Raw genomic sequence first — 24,121 nt, forward strand, 5'->3', positions numbered from 1 at the left:
TTTCCCTGATGCCGAGTGATATGGAGCACTTTTTTATGTGTCTGTTGGACATCTGGATGTCTTCTTTGCAGAAATGTCTGTTCATGACCTCTGCCGATTTCCTGATTGGATTATTTGTTCTTTGGATGTTGAGTTTGCTAAGTTCTTTACAGGTTTTGGACGCTAGTCCTTTATCTGATATGTCGTTTCCAAATATCTTCTCCCATTCTGTCAGTTGTCTTTTGGTTTTGTTAACTGTTTCCTTTGCTGTGCAAAAGCTTTTGATCTTGATAAAATCCCAATAGTTCATTTTTTTTTTTTTTGCTTCCCTTGCCTTTGGCGATGTTCCTAGGAAGATGTTGCTGCAGCTGAGGTCGAAGAGGTTGCTGCCTGTATTCTCCTCAAGGATTTTGATGGACTCCTTTCTCACTTTGAGGTGCTTCATCCATTTTGAGTCTATTGTTGTGTGTGGTGTAAGGAAATGGTCCAATTTCATTTTTCTGCATGTGGCTGTCCAATTTTCCCAACATAATTTATTGGAGAGGTTGTCTTTTTCCACTGTACATTCTTTCCTGCTTTGTCAAAGATTAGTTGACCATAGATTTGAGGGTCTATTTCTGGGCTTTCTAGTCTGTTCCATTGATCTATGTATCTGTTTTTGTGCCAATACCATGCTGTCTTGATGATGACAGCTTTGTAATAGAGCTTGAAGTCCGGAATTGTGATGCCACCAACGTTGGCTTTCTTTTTCAATATCCCTTTGGCTATTCGAGGTCTTTTCTAGTTCCATATAAATTTTAGCATTATTTGTTCCATTTCTTTGAAAAAGATGGATGGTACTTTGATAGGTATTGCATTAAATGTGTAGATTGCTTTAGGTAGCATAGACATTTTCACAATATTTATTCTTCCAATCCAGGAGCATGGAACATTTTTCCATTTTTTTGTGTCTTCCTCAATGTCTTTCATGAGTACTTTATAGTTTTCTGAGTATAGATTCTGTGTCTGTTTTGTTAGGTTTATTCCTAGGTATCTTATGGTTTTGGATGCAATTGTAAATGGGATTGACTCCTTAATTTCTCTTTCTTCTGTCTTGCTGTTGGTGTAGAGAAATGCAACTGATTTCTGTGCATTGATTTTATATCCTGACACTTTACTGAATTCCTGTATAAGTTCTAGCAGTTTTGGAGTGGAGTCTTTTGGGTTTTCCACATATAGTATCATATCATGTGCGAAGAGTGATAATTTGACTTCTTCTTTGCCAATTTGGATGCCTTTAATTTCCTTTTGTTGTCTGATTGCTGAGGCTAGGACTTCTAGCACTATGTTGAATAGCAGTGGTGATAATGAACATCCCTGCTGTGTTCCTGACCTTAGCGGAAAAGCATTCAGTTTTTCTCCTTTGAGAATAATATTTGTGGTGGGTTTTTCATAAATGGCTTTGATAAAATTGAGGTATGTGCCCTCTATCCCTACACTTTGAAGAGTTTTGATCAGGAAGGGATGCTGTACTTTGTCAAATGCTTTTTCAGCATCTATTGAGAGTATCATATGGTTCTTGTTCTTTCTTTTATTGATGTGTTGTATCACATTGATTGATTTGCGGATGTTGAACCAACCTTGCAGCCCTGGAATAAATCCCACTTGGTCGTGGTTAATAATCCTTTTAATGTACTGTTGAATCCTATTGGCTAGTATTTTGGTGAGAATTTTCACATCTGTGTTCATCAAGGATATTGGTCTATAGCTTTCTTTTTTGGTGGGATCCTTGTCTGGTTTGGGGATCAAGGTGATGCTGGCATTATAAAATGAGTTTGGAAGTTTTCCTTCCATTTCTATTTTTTGGAACAGTTTCAGGAAAATAGAATTAGTTCTTCTTTAAATGTTTGGTAGAATTCCCCCGGGAAGCCATCTGGCCCTGGGCTTTTGTTTGTTTGGAGATTTTTAATGACTGTTTCAATATCCTTACTGGTTATGGGTCTGCTCAGGCTTTCTATTTCCTCCTGGTACAGTTGTAGTAGTTTATATGTTTCTAGGAATGCATCCATTTCTTCCAGATTGTCAATATTTTTGGCGTAGAGTTGCTCACAGTATGTTCTTATAATAGTTTGTATTTCTTTGGTGTTAGTTGTGATCTCTCCTCTTTCATTCATTATTTTATTTATTTGGGTCCTTTCTCTTTTCTTTTTGATAAGTCGGGCCAGGGGTTTATCAGTTTTATTAATTCTTTCAAAGAACCAGCTCCTAGTTTCGTTGATTTGTTCTATTATTTTTTTTGGTTTCTATTTCATTGATTTCTGCTCTGATCTTTATGATTTCTCTTCTCCTGCTGGGTTTAGGGTTTCTTTCTTGTTCTTTATTCAGCTACTTTAGGTGTAGGTTTAGGTTGTGTACCTGAGACCTTTCCTGTTTTTTGAGAAAGGCTTGTACCGCTATATATGTTTTCCTCTCAGGACTGCCTTTGTTGTATCCCACAGATTTTGAACCATTGTATTTTCATTATCATTTGTTTCCATGATTTTTTTCAATTCTTCTTTAATTTCCCGGTTGACCCATTCATTCTTTAGAAGGATGCTGTTTAGTCTCTATGTATTTGGGTTCTTTCCAAACTTCCTTTTGTGGTTGAGTTCTAGCTTCAGAGCATTGTGGTCTGAAAATATGCAGGGAATGATCCCAATCTTATGATACTGGTTAAGTCCTCTTTTAGGACCAAGGATGTGATCTATCCTTGAGAATGTTCCATGTGCACTAGAGAAGAATATGTATTCTGTTGCTTTGGGATGAAATGTTCTGAATATATCTGTGATGTCCATCTGGTCCAGTGTGTCGTTTAAGGCCTTTATTTCCTTGTTGATCTTTTGCTTGGATGATCTGTCCATTTCAGTGAGGGGAGTGTTAACGTCCCCTACCATTATTGTATTATTGTTGATGTGTTTCTTTGATTTTGTTATTAATTGGTTTATATAGTTGGCTGCTCCCACGTTGGGGACATAGATATTTAAAATTGTTAGATCTTCATGTTGGACAGACCCTTTGAGTATGATATATCCTTCCTCATCTCTTATTATAGTCTTTGGCTTAAAATCTAATTGATCTGATATAAGGATTGCCACTCCTGCTTTCTTCTGATGTCCATTAGCATGGTAAATTCTTTTCCACCCCCTCACTTTAAATCTGGAGGTGTCTTCGGGCTTAAAATGAGTTTCTTGGAGGCAACATATAGATGGGTTTTGTTTTTTTAACACATTCTGATACCCTATGTCTTTTGATTGGGGCATTTAGCCCATTAACATTCAGTGGAAATATTGAGAGATATGAATTTAGTGCCATTGTATTGCCTGTAAGGTGACTGTTACTGTATATGGTCTCTGTTCCTTTCTGATCTACCACTTGTAGGCTCTTTCTTTGCTTAGAGGACACCTTTCAATATTTCCTGTAGAGCTGGTTTTGGTGTTTGCAAATTCTTTCAGTTTTTGTTTGTCCTGGAAGCTTTTAATCTCTCCTTCTATTTTCAATGATAGCCTAGTTCGATGTAGTATTCTTGGCTGCATGTTTTTCTTGTTTAGTGCTCTGAATATATCATGCCAGCTCTTTCTGGCCTGTCAAGTCTCTGTGGATAAGTCAGCTGCCAATCTAATATTTTTACCATTGTATGTTACAGACTCATTTTCCCGGTCTGCTTTCTGGATTTTCTCTTTGTCACTAAGTCTTGTAAATTTTACTATTAGGTGACGGGGTGTGGGCCTATTCTTATTGATTTTGAGGGGCATTCTCTGCACCTCCTGAATTTTGATGCTTGTTCCCTTTGCCATATTGGAGAAATTCTCCCCAATAATTCTCTCCAGTATACCTTCTGCTCCCCTCTCTCTTTCTTCTTCTCCTGTAATACCAATTATTCTAATGTTGTTTCGTCTTATGGTGTCACTTATCTTTCGAATTCTCCCCTCATGGTCCAGTAGCTCTTTGTCCCTCTTTTGCTCAGCTTCTTTATTCTCTGTCATTGGTGTTCTATATCACTATTTCTTTCTTCTGCCTCATTTATCCTAGCAGTGAGTGCCTCCATTTTTTATTGCACCTCATTAATAGCTTTTTTGATTTCAACTTTGTTAGATTTTAGCTCTTTTATTTCTCCAGAAAGGGCTTTTATATCTCCCAAGAGGGTCTCTCTGATATCTTCCATGCCTTTTTTGAGCCGGGCTAGAACCTTGAGAATTGTCATTCTGAACTCTAGAGCTGACATATTACCAATGACTATATTGATTAGGTCCCTAGCCTTCGGTACTGCTTCTTGTTCTTTTTTTTTTGTGGTGAATTTTTCCGCCTTGTCATTTTGTCCAGATAAGAGTATATGAAGGAGCAATTAAAATACTAAAAGGGTGGCAACAACCTCAGGAAAATATGCTTTAACCAAATAAGAAGAGATCCCAAATCATGAAGGGAGATAAAGGGGATTAAAAAGAGGTTCAGAAAGAAAGAAAGAAAAGAAAAGAAAAGAGTTTAAAAAAGAAAATGAATAAAGAAAAGTATAAAAAAGAAAAAATATGCATATATTATATAAACTAGTTAAAAAATGTAAAAAAAGAAAAGGTTAAATGTTAAAAAAATTTAGCAGAAGAAGAGAAAAAAATGAAAAAGAAAAAAAAATTAAATAACTGTAAGACTAAAGAATCATAGGGAGAACACCATGAGTTTTATGCTTTGCTTTCTCCTCCTCCGGAATTCTGCTGCTCTCCTTGATATTGAAACCACACTCCTTGGTAGGTGAACTTGGTGTTGACTGGAGTTCTTGTTGATCTTCTGGGGGAGGGCCTGTTGTAGTGATTCCCAAGTGTCTTTGCCCCAGGCGGAATTGTACCGCCCTTACCAGGGGCCAGGCTGAGTAATCTGCTGGGGTTGGCTTTCAGGAGCTTTTGTTCCCTGAGCGCTTTCTGTAGAGTTCCAGAGGATGGGAATACACATGGTGGCCTCCTGGTCTCTGACCCAGAGGAGCCGAGAGCGTGGGGCCCCACTCCTCAGTGCACCCTCAGAGAACAGTGCCCAGTTAACTCCTGTCTGCCTGACCTCCGGCCGCGCTCCGAGCTCACTGAGCCTGCGACCGGTTCAAGGTAACCCCGAGTTGCGAGCTTACTGTCGGCTCCGTCTCTGTAGCCAGCTTCCCTGTTCTAATACCTGTAAGTTCTGTGACACTCAGACACCCCCGATCCTTCTGTGACCCTGTGGGACCTGAGGCCACACTCACCCCGCATGGGCTTCACACGGTTTAGCCTCTGGAGTGATGTCCCTCAGCGGAACAGACTTTTTTTTTTTTAAAGATTTTATTTATTTATTTCACAGAGAGAGAGATTACAAGTAGGCAGAGAGAGAGAGGAGGAAGCAGGCTCCCCGCTGAGCAGAGAGCCCGATGCGGGACCCGATCCCAGGACCCTGAGATCATGACCTGAGCCGAAGGCAGCGGCTTAACCCACTGAGCCACCCAGGCGCCCCGGAACAGACTTTTAAAAGTCCCGATTTTGCTCCGTTGCTCCGCTGCTTGCCAGGAGCCGGCCCCTCCCCCCAGGGTCTATCTTCCCGTCGCTTTGGATTCACTTCTCCGCCAGTCCTACCTTTCAGAAAGTGGTAGTTTTTCTGTTTCTAGAATTGCTGTTCTTCTCTTCAATCTGCCGATGGATTTGTAGGTGTTTGCAATCTTCAGATAAGCTGTCTAGCTGATCTCCTGGTAGCTGAAGTAGTCTCAGCCTGCTACTTCTCCACCATCTTGACTCCTCCCCCTCCATTTTATTTTATTTTATTTTATTTTTCTCTTTTGATTGCTGTGGCTAAGTCTTCTAGGACAGTGTTGAATGAAAGTGGTGAGTAGACACACCTGTCTTGTTCCTAACCTTAAGGGATAAGCTCTCAATTTTCCCCATTGAGTATGGTATTTGCTGTGGGTTTTTCAAATATGGCCTTTATTATGTTGAGGTATGTTCCCTCTAAACCTACTTTGTTGAGGCCATTATACTGAATGGATGCACTTTGTCAAATATGTTTTCTGTATCTGTTAAAATGACCATATAGATTTTAGCCTTTCTTTTACTGATGTGATATACCATTTTGATTTGCAAATATTCAACCACCCTTGTATCCCAGGAATAAATCCCACTTGATTGTGGTGAATTTTTTAAATGTATTTTTGGATTTGGTTTGTTAATGTTTTGTTGAAGATTCCATATCTTGTGTTCATCAGGGATACTGGCATATAGTTCCTTTTTTTTTGAGGCATCTTTATCTGGTTTTGGTGTCAGGGTTACACTGGCCTCACAGAATGAATTTGGAAGTTTTTCTTCTTTTTTTGAGGGGGATAGTTTGAGAAGAATGGGTATTAGCTCTCCTTGTTTGGTAGAATTTTGAATTCTACCAAATGTTTGAGTGTTTGGTTAGAATTTACCTATTAAAGCCATCTGCTTCTGGACTTCTTCTTGCTGGGAGATTTTGATTTCTGATTCAGTCTCCTCGCTGGTAATCAGTCTGTTTAAATTTTCTGTTTCTTCCTGCTTCAGTTTTGGTAGGTTATCTGTTTCTAGGAATCTATCCATTTCTCTTAAGTTGTCTGACTTGTTGGCATGTAGTTTTTCAGAATATCAAATCAATTGAATATAAACTCTGAAAGATTAAAGAATGTCATTTATAAGCCTTTTGATAAATAAACTTAAGCTAATACAATAGCAGAAGATTTCATTTATTTCCAGTTGCAGAAGACATAGATGTCTGCTAAGAAATCTTGGTAGAGTTTTAGCCAGTAATCCTGTAAGAAACAAATTCATTGTAGTGAATCACTCATTAAGTTTCTTTATTAAGTAATTGATAGATGGTATTTGGCAAGATCTCCCAGAAAGAACATTTACATATAAACAAAAAAGGTCACTGAAAATGTAAAGCTAAATATTAAAGAGAAATAAGTAAAAGTGTAAAATTACTTTCATAAAAATTTGAACAACCCAATATATTAAATGACAAACAAAGAAAAATATACAAATAATTAGAATGCTAATGGAATAGAAAATTATATTTATATAGTATCATAGCAGTGATTGATTGCTAAGCTGTTGAGCTGTTTATTCATTTCCAAGGAGAGTCATTAATTTAGCAAGTTTTATCCCTGATACAATTTTCAAGAGCTATTATTTTTCAAATGGATTTTTAAGAATGACAATGAAGAAGAATTGAAATTGCAACACTGAGTAGGCTTTGCCATGATTCACAATTATTCTAATACTGATAACTAATACATATCAAATGGTTTATTCAATAATTTCCATTTGTCATATGGAATGGCTAATCTTATCACAAAAATATTATATTCCTTGTTCAAGCTGATATGTATAATTACAGATAAAATCCTGGCTGTTTAAAAAAGCTTAAATAAAACCATTACTGCATAATGGTCCGGCTGTGGTTTTACCCATAAAACTTACTAAAAGAACTGCGAAGAGTTTGAGGTATTTTTTGTTTTTCTCTCACTGACCAAAGGTGGATAACCCGATAACTGTAATTAAAATTAAAGAGTTTGTAATGAGAAAGTTCAGATAGAAGGCAACTGAGAAATTCAAGACCACAACATATTCATTGGTATTTTTTCAAGCCAGAAATTAGTTTCCAGTATGTTTAAATGCAAATCCAGAATTTAAGATCCAATGTTGATTAAATCCTAATAAGCAGAATTTTCCTGTCTTAGTAGCAGACTAGTAGTTCATGCTTTGCTAGTTCTCAATTTATAAATAGGCACACATGATGGTGCTTAAAAGTACCACACTGACATGGGTCTTAGCTTAGAAATGAAATGACAATAACTTATCTGCATTGCAAATTTCCCTCACTTAAAACAATGTTGGTGACTTTAGGAACGTAGTAAAAAGGTTTTGTCTGCCACATATTCTGTAATTTATGGATTTTTACAGGCCGATTTGATACAAGCGTTCAACTACAGAAATTCTCTTTGTCACCACTTCAGACAGAATCTCTCCTTCCATTCCACTCAACTCCTAGGAAACAATATGAGTATGGCTAAAGAGGGACAGGTTAGGGAGATCATTACTTTTTTGGATACAGATATATTAGATAACAAAAGCCATGTAGTTCTGAAAAACACCAAGTGCTTTAGGATTAAAGCCTGTTAAGACAGGGGTCAATTTTTATGTTATAATTTGTGTGTAAGCAACTGTTTTACATTTATAAAATGTACAGAGAATGAACCCAACTGCCAAGCAGAAAAATTCCGGTAGAAGTTAGGATTTAGGAACTTTAATTTCAGTGAGTCAAATGCTCATCAATGACCCTAGGTTCTTAATCTGTGATGTTTTCTTTTTCCAATAACTCAAAAGAAAATGGTAGCACCCCAAAAGCACCTTTTTTTGAAGTGTGAATAAATAAAAGCAAAATGCCAGATCCAGTCCTGGAAAATTATCTGAAACAGAAATCAGAGCATGATTTTAAAATATTGAAAAAAATATGTATATATGCTTGAAAAATAAGTGTTACAATAAATATTTTAGAATATATTTGATTTGTAGTCTTAAAAAATTTTAAGGAAAAGGTTTGTTTAGAAGACATGACAGAATTATACAGATTGATTAAAAGGAAGTATTATGATACAGGGAACAAAAGAAAGAAACCAAAAATTCATGGTAGAATAAAAATCTTTGTTATTGTTGTAAAAAAAAAATAGTATAAAAAAAGATTAGAATTAGAGGACAAATCCATCATCTCTTTAAGAATGCATGGCAGGGAGAATAAGAGATGAAAACAAGTGATGAAAGAATTCACATTCAAAAGCCAAGGAATGAGTTTTTGTGAAAGATAAAGGAAAAATTCACTAGGAACACAATTAAGTGATGCAATAGATAAAATAATTCTTAACTTTAAAAAATATGAATGTACAATCAAATTGACTTCTGATGTCTCAGAAACAATTACTTAAAAAAAAAAGAAGGTGAAAGTTTTGAGCAGCAGAGTTAAATCACAATTATATATTTTTAAGTGTAGAAATGTTTAGGAACAACTTAACCAATTTATTTCACTTATACTTTCCCTATTACATATGGCTAAGATTTATATATGATAAGAATCTATGACTAAATTAAGACCAAAATAACTCTTTAAAAAGTTAAAAATTCTAAGTAGTAAGAAGTATAATACTATAGTTTAATTAACAGTATTAAATCACATATTTTAAGCTCAAAGCATGTCAAAAGAAGTTCCCCTAAATTCAGAAATAGAGCTTGCCAGAAATTTGTTTTCGGAATAACAGCTTTGTATGCAAAGTACAAAAACTGTGTTATTTCAAAAGGAGAAGGAGTATATTAGAAAAATATTAGATAGTCAGTTGACTGTTACATTAGAAAATGTCTTTGTTTTCACATTATTTAGGTAGTAGGAAGTATTCCCAGCAAAATTCCCTATTGTACTCTGCTTATCAAAGTAGAAATAGTATTTTGAATAAGTAGAAAAAGATCTTAATTGAAGGAGAGAAAATCATTGGAAAGCATCTCTATTTAATGGATTCCTCCTTACTTTTTTTTATTAATTTTTTTATTTTTTATAAACATATATTTTTATCCCCAGGGGTACAGGTCTGTGAATCACCAGGTTTACACAATTCACAGCATTCACCAAAGCACATACCCTCCCCAATGTCCATAATCCCACCCCCTTCTCCCAAAGCCCCTCCCCCCAGCAACCCTCAGTTTGTTTTGTGAGATTAAGAGTCACTTATGGTTTGTCTCCCTCCCAATCCCATCTTGTTTCATTGATTCTTCTCCTACCCACTTAAGCCCCTATGTTGCATCACCACTTCCTCATATCAGGGAGATCATATGATAGTTGTCTTTCTCTGCTTGACTTATTTCGCTAAGCACGATACGCTCTAGTTCCATCCATGTTGTCGCAAATGGCAAGATTTCATTTATTTTGATGGCTGCATAGTATTCCATTGTGTATATATACCACATCTTCTTGATCCATTCATCTGTTGATGGACATCTAGGTTCTTTCCATAGTTTGGCTATTGTGGACATTGCTGCTATAAACATTCGGGTGCACGTGCCGCTTTGAATCACTACGTTTGTATCTTTAGGGTAAATACCCAATAGTGCAATTGCTGGGTCATAGGGCAGTTCTATTTTCAACATTTTGAGGAACCTCCATGCTGTTTTCCAGAGTGGTTGCAACAGCTTGCATTCCCACCAACAGTGTAGGAGGGTTCCCCTTTCTCCGCATCCTCGCCAGCATCTGTCATTTCCTGACTTGTTGATTTTAGCCATTCTGACTGGTGTGAGGTGATATCTCATTGTGGTTTTGATTTGTATTTCCCTGATGCCGAGTGATATGGAGCACTTTTTCATGTGTCTGTTGGCCATCTGTGTGTCTTCTTTGCAGAAATGTCTGTTCATGTCCTCTGCCCATTTCTTGATTGGATTCCTTGTTCTTTGGGTGTTGAGTTTGCTAAGTACTTTATAGATTCTGGACACTAGTCCTTTATCTGATATGTCGTTTGCAAATATCTTCTCCCATTCTGTCAGTTGTCTTTTGATTTTGTTAACTGTTTCCTTTGCTGTGCAAAAGCTTTTGATTTTGATGAAATCCCAATAGTTCATTTTTTCCCTTGCTTCCCTTACCTTTTGTGTTGTTCCTAGGAAGATGTTGCTGCGGCAGAGGTCGAAGAGGTTGCTGCCTGTGTTCTCCTCAAGGATTTTGATGGATTCCTTTCGCACATTGAGGTCCTTCGTCCATTTTGAGTCTATTTTTGTGTGTGGTGTAAGGAAATGGTCCAATTTCATTTTTCTGCATGTGGTTGTCCAATTTTCCCAGCACCATGTTTTGAACAGGCTGTCTTTTTTCCATTGGACAACTTTCCTGCTTTGTCGAAGATTAGTTGACCATAGAGTTGAGGGTCTATTTCTGGGCTCTCTATTTTGTTCCATTGATCTATGTGTCTGTTTTTGTGCCAGTACCATGCTGTCTTGATGATGACAGCTTTGTAATAGAGCTTGAAGTCCGGAATTGTGATGCCACCAACATTGGCTTTCTTTTTCAATATCCCTTTGGCTATTCGAGGTCTTTTCTAGTTCCATATAAATTTTAGCATTATTTGTTCCATTTCTTTGAAAAAGATGGATGGTACTTTGATAGGTATTGCATTAAATGTGTAGATTGCTTTAGGTAGTATAGACATTTTCACAATATTTATTCTTCCAATCCAGGAGCATGGAACATTTTTCCATTTTTTTGTGTCTTCCTCAATGTCTTTCATGAGTACTTTATAGTTTTCTGAGTATATATTCTGTGTCTGTTTTGTTAGGTTTATTCCTAGGTATCTTATGGTTTTGGATGCAATTGTAAATGGGATTGACTCCTTAATTTCTCTTTCTTCTGTCTTGCTGTTGGTGTAGAGAAATGCAACTGATTTCTGTGCATTGATTTTATATCCTGACACTTTACTGAATTCCTGTATAAGTTCTAGCAGTTTTGGAGTGGAGTCTTTTGGGTTTTCCACATATAGTATCATATCATGTGCGAAGAGTGATAATTTGACTTCTTCTTTGCCAATTTGGATGCCTTTAATTTCCTTTTGTTGTCTGATTGCTGAGGCTAGGACCTCTAGTACTATGTTGAATAGCAGTGGTGATAAAGGACATCCCTGCCGTGTTCCTGACCTTAGCAGAAAAGCTTTCAGTTTTTCTCCATTGAGAATGATATTTGCGGTGGGTTTTTCATAGATGGCTTTGATGATATTGAGGTATGTGCCTTCTATCCCTACACTTTGAAGAGTTTTGATCAGGAAGGGATGCTGTACTTTGTCAAATGCTTTTTCAGCATCTATTGAGAGTATCATATGGTTCTTGTTCTTTCTTTTATTGATGTGTTGTATCACATTGACTGATTTGCGGATGTTGAACCAACCTTGCAGCCCTGGAATAAATCCCACTTGGTCGTGGTGAATAATCTTTTTAATGTACTGTTGAATCCTATTGCCTAGTATTTTGTTGAGGTTTTTCGCATCTGTGTTCATCAAGGATATTGGTCTATAGCTTTCTTTTTTGGTGGGATCCTTTTCTGGTTTGGGGATCAAGGTGATGCTGGCCTCATAAAATTAGTTTGGAAGTTTTCTTTCCATTTCTATTGTTTGGAACAGTTTCAGGAGAATAGGAATTAGTTCTTCTTTAAATGTTTGGTAGAATTCCCCTGGGAAGCCGTCTGGCCCTGGGCTTTTGTTTGTTTGGAGATTTTTAATGACTGTTTCAATATCCTTACTGGTTATGGGTCTTTCCAGGCTTTCTATTTCTTCCTGGTTCAGTTGTGGTAGTTTATATGTTTCTAGGAATGCATCCATCTTCCAGATTGTCAGATTGGCGTAGAGTTGCTCACAGTATGTTCTTATAATAGTTTGTATTTCTTTGGTGTTAGTTGTGATCTCTCCTCTTTCATTCATTATTTTATTTATTTGGGTCCTTTCTCTTTTCTTTTTGATAAGTCGGGCCAGGGGGTTATCAGTTTTATTAATTCTTTCAAAGAACCAGCTCCTAGTTTCGTTTATTTGTTCTATTGTTTTTTTGGTTTCTATTTCATTGATTTCTGCTCTGATCTTTATGATTTCTCTTCTCCTGCTGGGTTTAGGGTTTCTTTCTTGTTCTTTCTCCAGCTCCTTTAGGTGTAGGGTTAGGTTGTGTACCTGAGACCTTTCTTGTTTCTTGAGAAAGGCTTGTACCGCTATATATTTTCCTCTCAGGACTGCCTTTGTTGTGTCCCACAGATTTTGAACCGTTGTATTTTCATTATCATTTGTTTCCATGATTTTTTTCAATTCTTCTTTAATTTCCCGGTTGACCCAATCATTCTTTAGAAGGATGCTGTTTAGTCTCTATGTATTTGGGTTCTTTCCAAACTTCCTTTTGTGGTTGAGTTCTAGCTTTAGGGCATTGTGGTCTGAAAATATGCAGGGAATGATCCCAATCTTTTGATACCGGTTGAGTCCTGATTTAGGACCGAGGATGTGATCTATCCTTGAGAATGTTCCATGTGCACTAGAAAAGAATGTGTATTCTTTTGCTTTGGGATGAAATGTTCTGAATATATCTGTGATGTCCATCTGGTCCAGTGTGTCATTTAAGGCCTTTATTTCCTTGTTGATCTTTTGCTTGGATGATCTGTCCATTTCAGTGAGGGGAGTGTTAACGTCCCCTACCATTATTGTATTATTGTTGATGTGTTTCTTTGATTTTGTTATTAATTGGTTTATATAGTTGGCTGCTCCCACATTGGGGACATAGATATTTAAAATTGTTAAATCTTCTTGTTGGACAGACCCTTTGAGTATGATATAGTGTCCCTCCTCATCTCTTATTATAGTCTTTGGCTTAAAATCTAATTGATCTGATATAAGGATTGCCACTCCTGCTTTCTTCTGATGTCCATTAGCATGGTAAATTCTTTTCCACCCCCTCACTTTAAATCTGGAGGTGTCTTCGGGCTTAAAATGAGTTTCTTGGAGGCAACATATAGATGGGTTTTGTTTTTTTATCCATTCTGATACCCTGTGTCTTTTGATTGGGGCATTTAGCCCATTAACATTCAGGGTAACTATTGAGAGATATGAATTTAGTGCCATTGTATTGCCTGTAAGGTGACTGTTACTGTATATTGTTTCTATTCCTTTCTAATCTACCACTTGTAGGCTCTTTCTTTGCTTAGAGGACACCTTTAAATATTTCCTGTAGAGCTGGTTTTGTATTTGCAAATTCTTTCAGTTTTTGTTTGTCCTGGAAGCTTTTAATCTCTCCTTCTATTTTCAATGATAGCCTAGCTGGATATAGTATTCTTGGCTGCATGGTTTTCTCGTTTAGTGCTCTGAAAATATCATGCCAGCTCTTTCTGACCTGCCAGGTCTCTGTGGATAAGTCAGCTGCCAATCTAATATTTTTACCATTTTATGTTACAGACTTCTTTTCCCAGGCTGCTTTCAGGATTTTCTCTTTGTCACTGAGACTTGTAAATTTTACTATTAGGTGATGGGGTGTGGACCTATTCTTATTGATTTTGAGGGGCGTTCTCTGCACCTCCTGAATTTTGATGCTTGTTCCCTTTGCCATATTGGGGAAATTCTCCACAATAATTCTCTCCAGTATACCTTCTGCTCCCCTCTCTCTTTCTTCTTCTTCTGGAATCCCAATTATTCTAATGTTGTTTCGTCTCATGGTGTCACTTATCTCTCGAATTCTCCCCTCGTGGTCCAGTAGCTGTTTGTCCCTCTTTTGCTCAGCTTCTTTATTCTCTGTCATTGGTCTTCTATATCACTAATTCTTTCTTCTGCCTCATTTATCCTAGCAGTGAGAGCCTCCATTTTGATTGCACCTCATTAATAGCTTTTTTTATTTCAACTTGGTTAGATTTTAGTTCTTTTATTTCTCCAGAAAGGCCTTTATATCTCTCGAGAGGGTCTCTCTGATATCTTCCATGCCTTTTTTGAGCCGGGCTAGAACCTTGAGAATTGTCATTCTGAACTCTAGAGCTGACATATTACCAATGTCTGTATTGATTAGGTCCCTAGCCTTCGGTACTGCCTCTTGTTCTTTTTTTTTGAGTTGAATTTTTCTGTCTTGTTTTTGTCCAGATAAGAGTATATGAAGGGGCAAGTAAAATACTAAAAGGGTGGCAACAACCCCAGGAAAATATGCTTTAACCAATTAGAAGAGATCCAAAATCGTGAGGGGGGAGAAAGGGGATAAAAAGAGGTTCAAAAAGGAAGAAAGAAAAACAAAGAAGAGAATTTAAAAAAAAGAAAACACCTAAGAAAAATGTAAAAAAGAAAAATATATATATTAGATAAACTATTAAAAAATCGTTAAAAAAGAAAAAGGTAACAGTTAAAAAAAATTTTTACCCAAAGGCATGAAAAAAAAAAACAAAAAATGAAAAAGAAAAAAATTAAATTAACTGCAAGACTAAAAAAAATCACAGGAAAAAAGCCATGAGTTCCGTGCTTGGCTTTCTCCTCCTCTGGAATTCTGCTGCTCTCCTTGGTATTGAAACCGCACTCCTTGGTAGGTGAACTTGGTCGTGGCTGGATTTCTTGTTGATCTTCTGGGGGAGGGGCCTGTTGTAGTGATTCTCAAGTGTCTTTGCCCCAGGCCGAATTACACCGCCCTTACCCGGGGCCGGGGTGAGTAATCCGCTCGGGTTTGCTTTCAGGAGCTTTTGTTCCCTGAGCGCTTTCCGTACATAGAGTTCCAGAGGACGGGAATACAAATGGCGGCCTCCTGGTCTCCGGCCCGGAGGAGCCGAGAGCCCAGGGCCCCACTCCTCAGTGCGCCCTCAGAGAACAGCGCCCAGTTACTCCCGTCTGCCTGACCTCCGGCTGCGCTCCGAGCTCACCGAGCCTGCGACCGGTTCAAGGTAACACGGAGCTGCGAGCTTACTGTCGGCTCTGTCTCTGCAGCCGGCTTTCCCGTTCCAATACCCGCAAACTCTGCGACACTCAGACACCCCCGATCCTTCTGTGACCCTGCGGGACCTGAGGCCACGCTGACCCCGCGTGGGCTTCGCCCCGGTTTAGCCTCTGGAGCGATGTCCCTCAGCGGAACAGACTTTTAAAAGTCCTGATTTTGTGCGCGGTTGCTCCGCCGCTTGCCGGGAGCCAGCCCCTCCCCCCGGGGTCTATCTTCCCGTTGCTTTGGATTCACTTCTCCGCCGGTCCTACCTTTCTGAAAGTGGTTGTTTTTCTGTTTCCAGAATTGCTGTTCTTCTCTTTGATCTGCCGATGGATTTTCAGGTGTTTGCAATCTTTAGATAAGCTATCTAGCTGATCTCCGGCTAGCTGAAGTAGTCTCAGCCTGCTACTTCTCCACCATCTTGACTCCTCCTGGATTCCTCCTTATTATATAAAATATTTTCCCCTTAAAGTACTTAAAGTAAAATGTGTCTCCAATGGGTGCCTCATTAAAAAAAAAATGCAAAGAAAAATTGTCAATTTTTTTTTTTTTTGCTTTTAAACCATTTTTAATTTAGGAAACTTCTGCAGTGTGGCCATGACCTGATTAAGCTATAAAACCCAAAGATAGTATAATTTTTAAATATTCATGTGGTATAGTAGGATCCAATTGATATTTATTATTTTGACCTTGAGAATGATGTCATTTTTTTCATAAAAGTTAGCATTTGTAGCTATTTCAAAATAATGTTACTGATTTCCCTCATGAGTTTATAGCATAAGATTATTTACCTGGGTTTTACAGTTACAGATTTTTTAAATCTATATGACAATTGAATAGTAAGAACCCAGCGCCAAGTACTTTTGCTTCAAGTCCTTTTGTACATAATATAAAATACTGTCCACTTCAAGTTTCATCATCACACATTTGAGAAAAATTACAAAGTTCCTGAATCACAGACTAAAAGAAATACACGTCATCTTAAAAATGATTCTATTATTCCTAAATATACAGTACAATTAAAATTGTATAAATAGAAGTATACCTGCTTTCCCAGGTAAAAATAAAAAATTTCTTAAGCATCTTCTATATTTATCTTTAAGTAATGAATGTGAATTACTTTCTAATAACTTTTGGTTGACATTATATCATAAATATGTTCAAAATACCTTTTGTTTTCCAGAAGCCCTTGCCAAGAGATATCATTTATAATGCCTATGGCAGACATTTTAGTTTTCACATCATATGTCTTCTGTCTGTATATGATTTCAGTAGTCAGCTGTGGAAAGACTCATTCTGCACTTGCTTTATTCCATCTCAAATGTGTGCCACTCAGTTTTCCATTCTGCCTCAGGATCTTTTTGGTGCTGCAACAGTCTAATTTGATGACATGTATGTACAACATAAAGTGTGAGATGGTTGATGCCTGTAAGAATGCCTCTCAAACCAATGAGGGGTGAGGGAGTCACTGGATAAATGCGCTGGTTTCTTTTCATTCAGGTTGACATCACTGGAGGACTCCTTCACTTCTTGGAGGTCACAGCTAACTTCTTTGGGGTCACAGCTAAGTCTTCCCTGTGGTATTAATAATGACTCTTATATTGATTTTCCATCTTCCTTGACTCTTCCTCTTTCCACTCCTTCATTTATGCTTCTTGGTACCACCTCACAATAACCTACTTCTATCCCAGTCTAACCTCGTGCTCTGCTTGATGTGAAGCACATGATGATATCTCTGCCCTAGAAAGCAGACTTTCAGTAGATTCTGGAACACAATAACATTAGTATTTGTAGAATTATCATGTGTTTTAGACTGGGCACGGTGAGCTAGAAAAAGTGACGGTTGGGGAATGCATTAAGTCTAGCATTCAAATAGTGTAAGCTCAGTTGTAGTGGTGAGAAATGTGAAGTTGTCTGCTTTCAGTTAGCTGCCTTAGAAGCCATGAAGAAAGAGTGAAAAGTTCGGGTCAATGAACATCACTTAAAACACACTGTAAAAGTCATGGCCATGTTTAAAGTGAATATCCTTTATGGCAGTCATGGGGCAAACATTAGTAAAACTCAGGATCAAGCCTCAATTATAAGAGTGACAAAACAAACTAATCAATTAAAGGTTTCTAATTTGATAGTTTGCTAGAAAAGCTTTGGCAGAATCTTAAGGAATAGCTCGGGGATTAGGAAATTTTAGAATGGCTTTATTATATGAAACCAGAGAACCCACCGCTTGAAAAATAGTCCTCAATAAATGCTTAAGAATATTTCTTTCACTAAAGCAATAATGAATACTCTACTGGAGGCGCCACCATTGCTTTTTAGCTCAGTTGTGCACCTGTGCTGTGGATCAGGGTTGGCAGTAGAGATGCTCTCATGTACCTGGGATCTAGGTCTTAGAGTTCATGGGAATGATAGAATTCCAGAAGAGTAGAAGATGAATGTCAGTACTAATAAGACAAAGGAAAGGTAGATTTAGCTATCAGAATGGACTACAGTACCATAAGGTATGTGACATTGACTCATGGTCTGTGGTAATGGCTCAGAGATATGATGTTCTTAGAGGATCACAGGAGCTGGTGAGAAGAGAGTGGACATCAGCTCAAAAACAGAAAACCATGCTCCCTGGAATAGTTTCCAGGTCTGTACCTTCAGATTTGGAGCTCAAGGATGGAAGGAGAAACAGGTACCCTTGAGAAAGACTCTGACGTGTTATTACATGATTATGCAATAAGTTGTAATCTAAATTCCAAGAATCTACTCTAAAAAAATACTTGCACATTTATATATATATATAAAGCAATACACTTTGATATATTATTTGTAAAAATGAAACTTAGTAAATTACCTTTTGAGAAGGAAGTATTTCAAAATATTCATCTTATCCATAGATTGGAATGCTATGCAACTATTTAAAAAAAATGAGAACCAAACTTTCATGTGCTGATAGTAAAAGATCTCTAAGACATAGCTAATAGGACAATATATAAACTTCCACATAATTTATGTAATAAAACAACTATGCTTATATGCATATATATAATAGTTCAAATTCATTTTAAGTGAATAGAAAAATGTTAATGATTATTTAAAAAGCATGGTCACAGAGAAGCTAAATGTAGTTATAAGAGGGAAGTTAAGAGACATACTTTTTTACCCTATATTTCAATGCATTGCTTGAATCATTTTACAAAGGTGATGCATTCATGTCATGTTTGTATAACTTAAAAAAAATTGAATCATTAAAAGTATTTTACATGTGTACTCTCTTCCAACATAATCTCCTTGTTCCTCTGACCCAGAGGTAACTAAATGAAGAATTTTGTATTTATCATTCTCTTGTTCCCTTCTTAAAAATAATATTATACATACATAAGTAATCCTAAGCAAGAATTTTACATGTGTGGTACGTTATATTCAGTAAGTCATTATGTATGTATTCTGTGACTGCAGTTTTCACTACCACTATATTAATGAGGGTCATGTGGCTTAGTTCTATTTTGGTACATTGCAACTATATTCTGTTGTAGGAATATAACATAATTTATATATGAGTTTCTCCCTTGTTTGTATTTTTAAAAATATACATCAATAAATTAAACCCTTTCTTCTTTCTCATATTGATTTTTCTGCTACAAAAATCCTTCTATATACCACTTAAATTTAATCCAAGTACTTGTGTATGTAAATTTTTTTCAGTTCTAAATGGCGCTTTTAATTGTTAATTTGATCTTTTGACTCAGAAGTGTATTTTCAGTTTCTAAATATGGGGACGGTTGGTTATTTTTAAAATTTTTTTAAATTAAAATCTCCACAGGCAGAAAAAATAATCTGGAAGTTATCTATTCTTTAAAACTCATTGAAACATGACTTTATGGTTTTATAAGTGATGAGTTTAGTAAATTCTCCAATTTATTATATTTTCTAATTTTTTAGTTCAATATTCTTCTTATATTCATTAGATCAAATTTAATTTTGTGTTATTTAATCTATATTATAACTTCTTTTGGAGAAAGATATGTTAAAGTCAACTTATTTGATAGTATAATCAATTAATTATTTGATAGTATAATCAATTAATTTTTAAAATTAGGTTAATTTTACTTTCAGTATTTTTTTTACAATAAAAAAATGTAGTTTATTGTATATTTAGTATACCCCAATAAAGCTGTTTTAAAAAGGAATTTAGGTATTTTAAAACTAATTACTACCCTAAACAGCTTCACAGCTTGCAGGTTGACTTAACTTTTTATTATGGTATTGTGACCTTTTTTTTATTTCTAGTAATGTTTTTTGCTTTAAAATCAATTATGCCTACATAAGTGTCACTGTGAATTTTAGTATTTTATGTTGAATTATAATTCTTACAGAAAGTTATAAATGTAGATCTCACTGAATTAGTTCAAAGTACACATAGCTACCAGACCAAGAAATCCAACATTGCCAGCATCTCAGAATACCAAAATTCAGTTTTGCCTGTTTTTGAACTCTATAAATAGAATCATATAATATGTACTTTTGTGTTAGGGTTTTTTCTTTAGCTGTAGTTTGTTCAAGTACTTTATGGTATTTCATTCTAATTTTATTACAATTTCTTTATCATTCTACCTATGATAGACACTTAAATTGTGTCAAGTGTGGAACTCTCCCAAATAATACTGCTATGAATATCACTATACTTTTCTTTTGGTGCCCACATGCAGGTTTTTTTTTTTTTTTGGTTATATATTTATCAGGAAACATAATTGCCAAATAAAATACCAGATACCCAGTTAAATGTAAATTTTAGGTAAGCCACACAATATATTTTAGTATATGTATTTACCAAATAATGCATGTATGTATTTACATGAAAAAGATTATCCAGTGCTTATATGAAATTTACATTTACCTAGGGGCCATGTAGCTTTGTTTGCTAAATTTGGCAAAATTTACATAGAAAGAAAAATAAAGTAAAAATTAAAAAAACTTCTTTTTAGTCAAGAAGGTATTCACTATTTTTTAGAAGCTTTTTTCTTAGGCCTTTCACTTTCAAATATATATATATATATATATATATATATATATATATATATGCTTGGATTAGAATGTTATTTGTATTATGAAATTTGATTTGTCAGTTTTGATGTTTTTCTTTTCCAAAAGGCTATCCAGTTATACTGGAACACTTGATGGAAAAGACCTTTTCTTTTTTTTCTCTCCTATGTAGTTCCACTTTGGGTTTGATCAAACCTACTAAAATAAGTAGGGATGTGGTGGGATGATATTAAATCTATAGATCAATTTGGGAAAAAAAGACAGTATCCAAACTGGGAACATGCCATATGACTCCACTAATTTAGGACCTTACTTTTTCTGAAGATATTTTAGTTGTTTATGTCTAAATCTTAACTATATTTTGTTAGATTTATTCCAAGACACTTGAAATTACATTGCTATTTAAGTAGAGCTTTGTGAAGATTTTCATAATTAAAATGGAGCCATCTACCAATACTTACCACTCTCTCCATATACTCTTAATAGTTGTGAGATTTGTAACTGAAGTTACTCCCTGCCATTTGTATGATTTATTAAGGCAAGAACCATGCATAGTTTTATTCATCATTGTATCCACAATGCCTAGCTCCACGTATGGCACATAGTAGGCAATGATGTGGAAATTGGTTGTCAGTTCCATTTACGTAGAATATTTGCTTGATAAACATGCTTTAAAAACACAAATGCCAACCTCCACCAGATGCATAGTTACCTTCTAACAACTTCTTTATGCTAGAAAAACATGGGACTAGTCAATTTGAATTTAGATTAGGAAGAGGAAGTTAGGAAATAATTACAGGACCAGATAGGGGAAAATTGGTGAAATGATCTTTAGATTTCACTCTCAGGTATTTAAAAAGCAGGGGCATGCGAACACAGAAAAACTACTAAGATTTATTCTGCATTATCAGAATCCAGAATAAAGGATGGATCCATTTTATAGACTTGGTAAGGCCCTATGTTGCACGTAGTTCAGAAATCCAGGATTTTTCAAGGGGCAATAGTCAAAATACTTGGAAGGAAAGCAAACAAGATAGGAAACTTCTAAAAAATACTATGTTTGAAAGTTTCTTAAATAAAATAGGGGAATATGAAACCTACTCTCAGACAAGCTGATTAGAATATTTGTCTTACTTTGTGACGCTCCACAGAGCTACAAAGATAAAGGATGAAACATGACAATCAGCTCTTGGTTAGGTATATGAAAAACATCGTAATTGATTTTTCCAAAGATCAAAAGGACCTATCAGTCTATCAAAGACTAATTTTATCCCCCTTGTCAGAGCATGCCTGCACTCTGTGAGCATTTCTGTCATCCTTCCAATTATCAGTCTTCTCCAATGTAAACAATTAGAAAGGCATAATATTGTTCAGTCTCCTTAGTGATGATTATCTTTTACAAAATAATCAGTGAAAGAACAATTAATTTTATATAATATTGTGTTAACTATACTGGAATTAAAACTTAATAAAAACACTTTTTTAATGTGAAGCAGTTACACAGTCTTTGTATATTGGAACATATGAAGAAAACATATATTCTAAAATATAGCATGTGTATGCATCTTTTTTTAGGAGGAATGTGGTTCACTAAAACAGATGAAAACAGTATGGTAGCTACCTGAACCAAAGAGAATTAGGTATATGAAATAAAGGGATATTTTCTTGTTTCTAATAAATTTTTAAGGGATTTCTGGGTGGCTCAGTTAGTTATGCATCTGCCTTCAGTCCAGGTCATGATCTCAGGGTCCTGAGATCAAGCCCTGCATTGGGCTCTCTGCTCAGCGGGGAGGCTACTTCTTCCTCTGTGCTGGCTCTCTTTCCTTCTTTCTCAAATAAATAAATAAAATCTTAAATAAATAAATAAATAAATAAAAAAACATTCATTATCTTTTTTACAATTTTCTTTGAATTTAATGATGATTATACATAAATTTTATTTTGAAATTACACTTAATTTTTAAAAAATAGGGCAACAAAAATCACTGCTCCTGATGTCGCATGCCCCCTTCTCTTTACTTAGAGACATAAAATTATACAAGAGTAGTGCTGTGGGTAAATGCAGATACAAGTAAAGTAATGCGCCATTTTAATTTAAATCCAAAATATTTATTGCTCTTGTATAAAGTCAAAAACATCCATACTGGTGAATAAGTGCTTCTGATCCAAATCAATTTTTTAAATTACATAAAAATTTATTATAGCTCATAATTTTATATTTCTCAAGATACTGTATAAATCTTTGAAAACAATTAGCAAATCCAAAAGCACTTTGTACATCTATGAATTTTTAATGCTCCTTTACATGCCATCTTTCTTCCAAGTTGAAAAAAATAAACCCTTTTAATGTCTTGTCTCTCTTCAAACCCTTTAACTTCCAGCACTAAAGGCAGCTATGTAGAACATAAATAACATTAATTTTCATGGCTTATGAATCAGATAACATTATGAATGGATTTTCAACTGGTATAAATGCCTCCCAGTCACATCTGCCTCCTACAGCCATTGGCTGAATATTTATCAAACAAACTTCTTAAATGCCATGAAGGCCTGTGAAGAAATGTCATATCTTCCTGAAGCTGAAGGGTTAATCATTAAAAAAAAAAAAGAAAAATGTTATTTTTAAAGAAAGAAAGGATTTTGGAGATGATTAAATACATGATGGAAAACAGAAAATGGTGGCTTTATATGGTCAAAAACTGTATATATTCTTCAGATTCAAATGATCTATTTTACAGGGAGTGTCTTCACTGGACACTAGCTATTTATTAGCAAGCCTTTATAGCATGAAGTGTGTGATTTCAGGGGAGAGGGTTCTAAAAGCAGATTTATGATTAGCTAAGGAAACTGATGGATACCAACTCTATCAAATAATGAATGGCTAATACTCAATTTTCATCATTACTTAATAATTATTTTTGCTTTTATTTTTATTTTTTAAAGATTTATTTATTATTTTAGAGAGAGAGAGAGTGCTAGAGCAAGTGGGGAAGGGCAAAGGGAGAGAATATCTAGGTAGACTCCCCTCTGAGCAGGGAGCCTAAGAGGGGGGAGGGAAATTGGGCTAGATCCTGAGACCCATGAGATCATGACCTTTGAAAAAACCAAGAGTCAGATTCTCAACTGACTGAGCCACCTGAGTGTCCCTTGCTTTTATCTTTAATAGAGATTTTTCTTCAATCTCTCAAAGAATTATACTCACTCATTGTAATGATGAAGGAGAAGAATGTGTGAGTGTGTGTGTGTGCGTGTGTGTATGTGTGTGTGCGCGCGCGTCTACCTAAGGGGAATTAGACATGCTGGTGATACTCTGATGAATTGCTGAGCTTGAGAAGCAATTCATATCTTGATTTCACTTGATTTTAACTGAAGGAAGTGAATGTGTGAATTAGTGGGGTTGTAGCAAGTCAGAAAGGGAGATAAATGATAAGATGGTTTGGGTCCCAAATATTACAATAAAATAGAGTTTGAATTATGCATAAAGAAAGGCTCCAGACTTTTTTTTTTCTCAAGAACTTCATGTAGCACAGCTCCTGAGAGAGGGGGACTGGAAGCTACCAGAGTGGGGAAGGTGGGCCCAAGGGCAAAACCCTCAATCACAGTGAGGGTCAGAGTGGAGAGAATAAACACATATATCTTTTGTGTGTGTGTGT

The 24,121-nt window shown here is 35.9% G+C and overlaps 1 long non-coding RNA gene across 6 annotated transcripts in view; it reads left to right on the forward strand.

Annotated features, from left to right (window-relative positions):
• The window catches only part of LOC106003478, a 255,894-nt gene that overhangs the window by 167,314 nt on the left and 64,459 nt on the right, over positions 1-24,121 (forward strand). The window lies entirely within an intron of this gene.

This window comes from Mustela putorius, unplaced genomic scaffold, assembly GCF_011764305.1.
Source record: "Mustela putorius furo isolate JIRA1106 unplaced genomic scaffold, ASM1176430v1.1 tig00537350_pilon_pilon_pilon, whole genome shotgun sequence".
Lineage (NCBI taxonomy): Eukaryota > Metazoa > Chordata > Mammalia > Carnivora > Mustelidae > Mustela > Mustela putorius.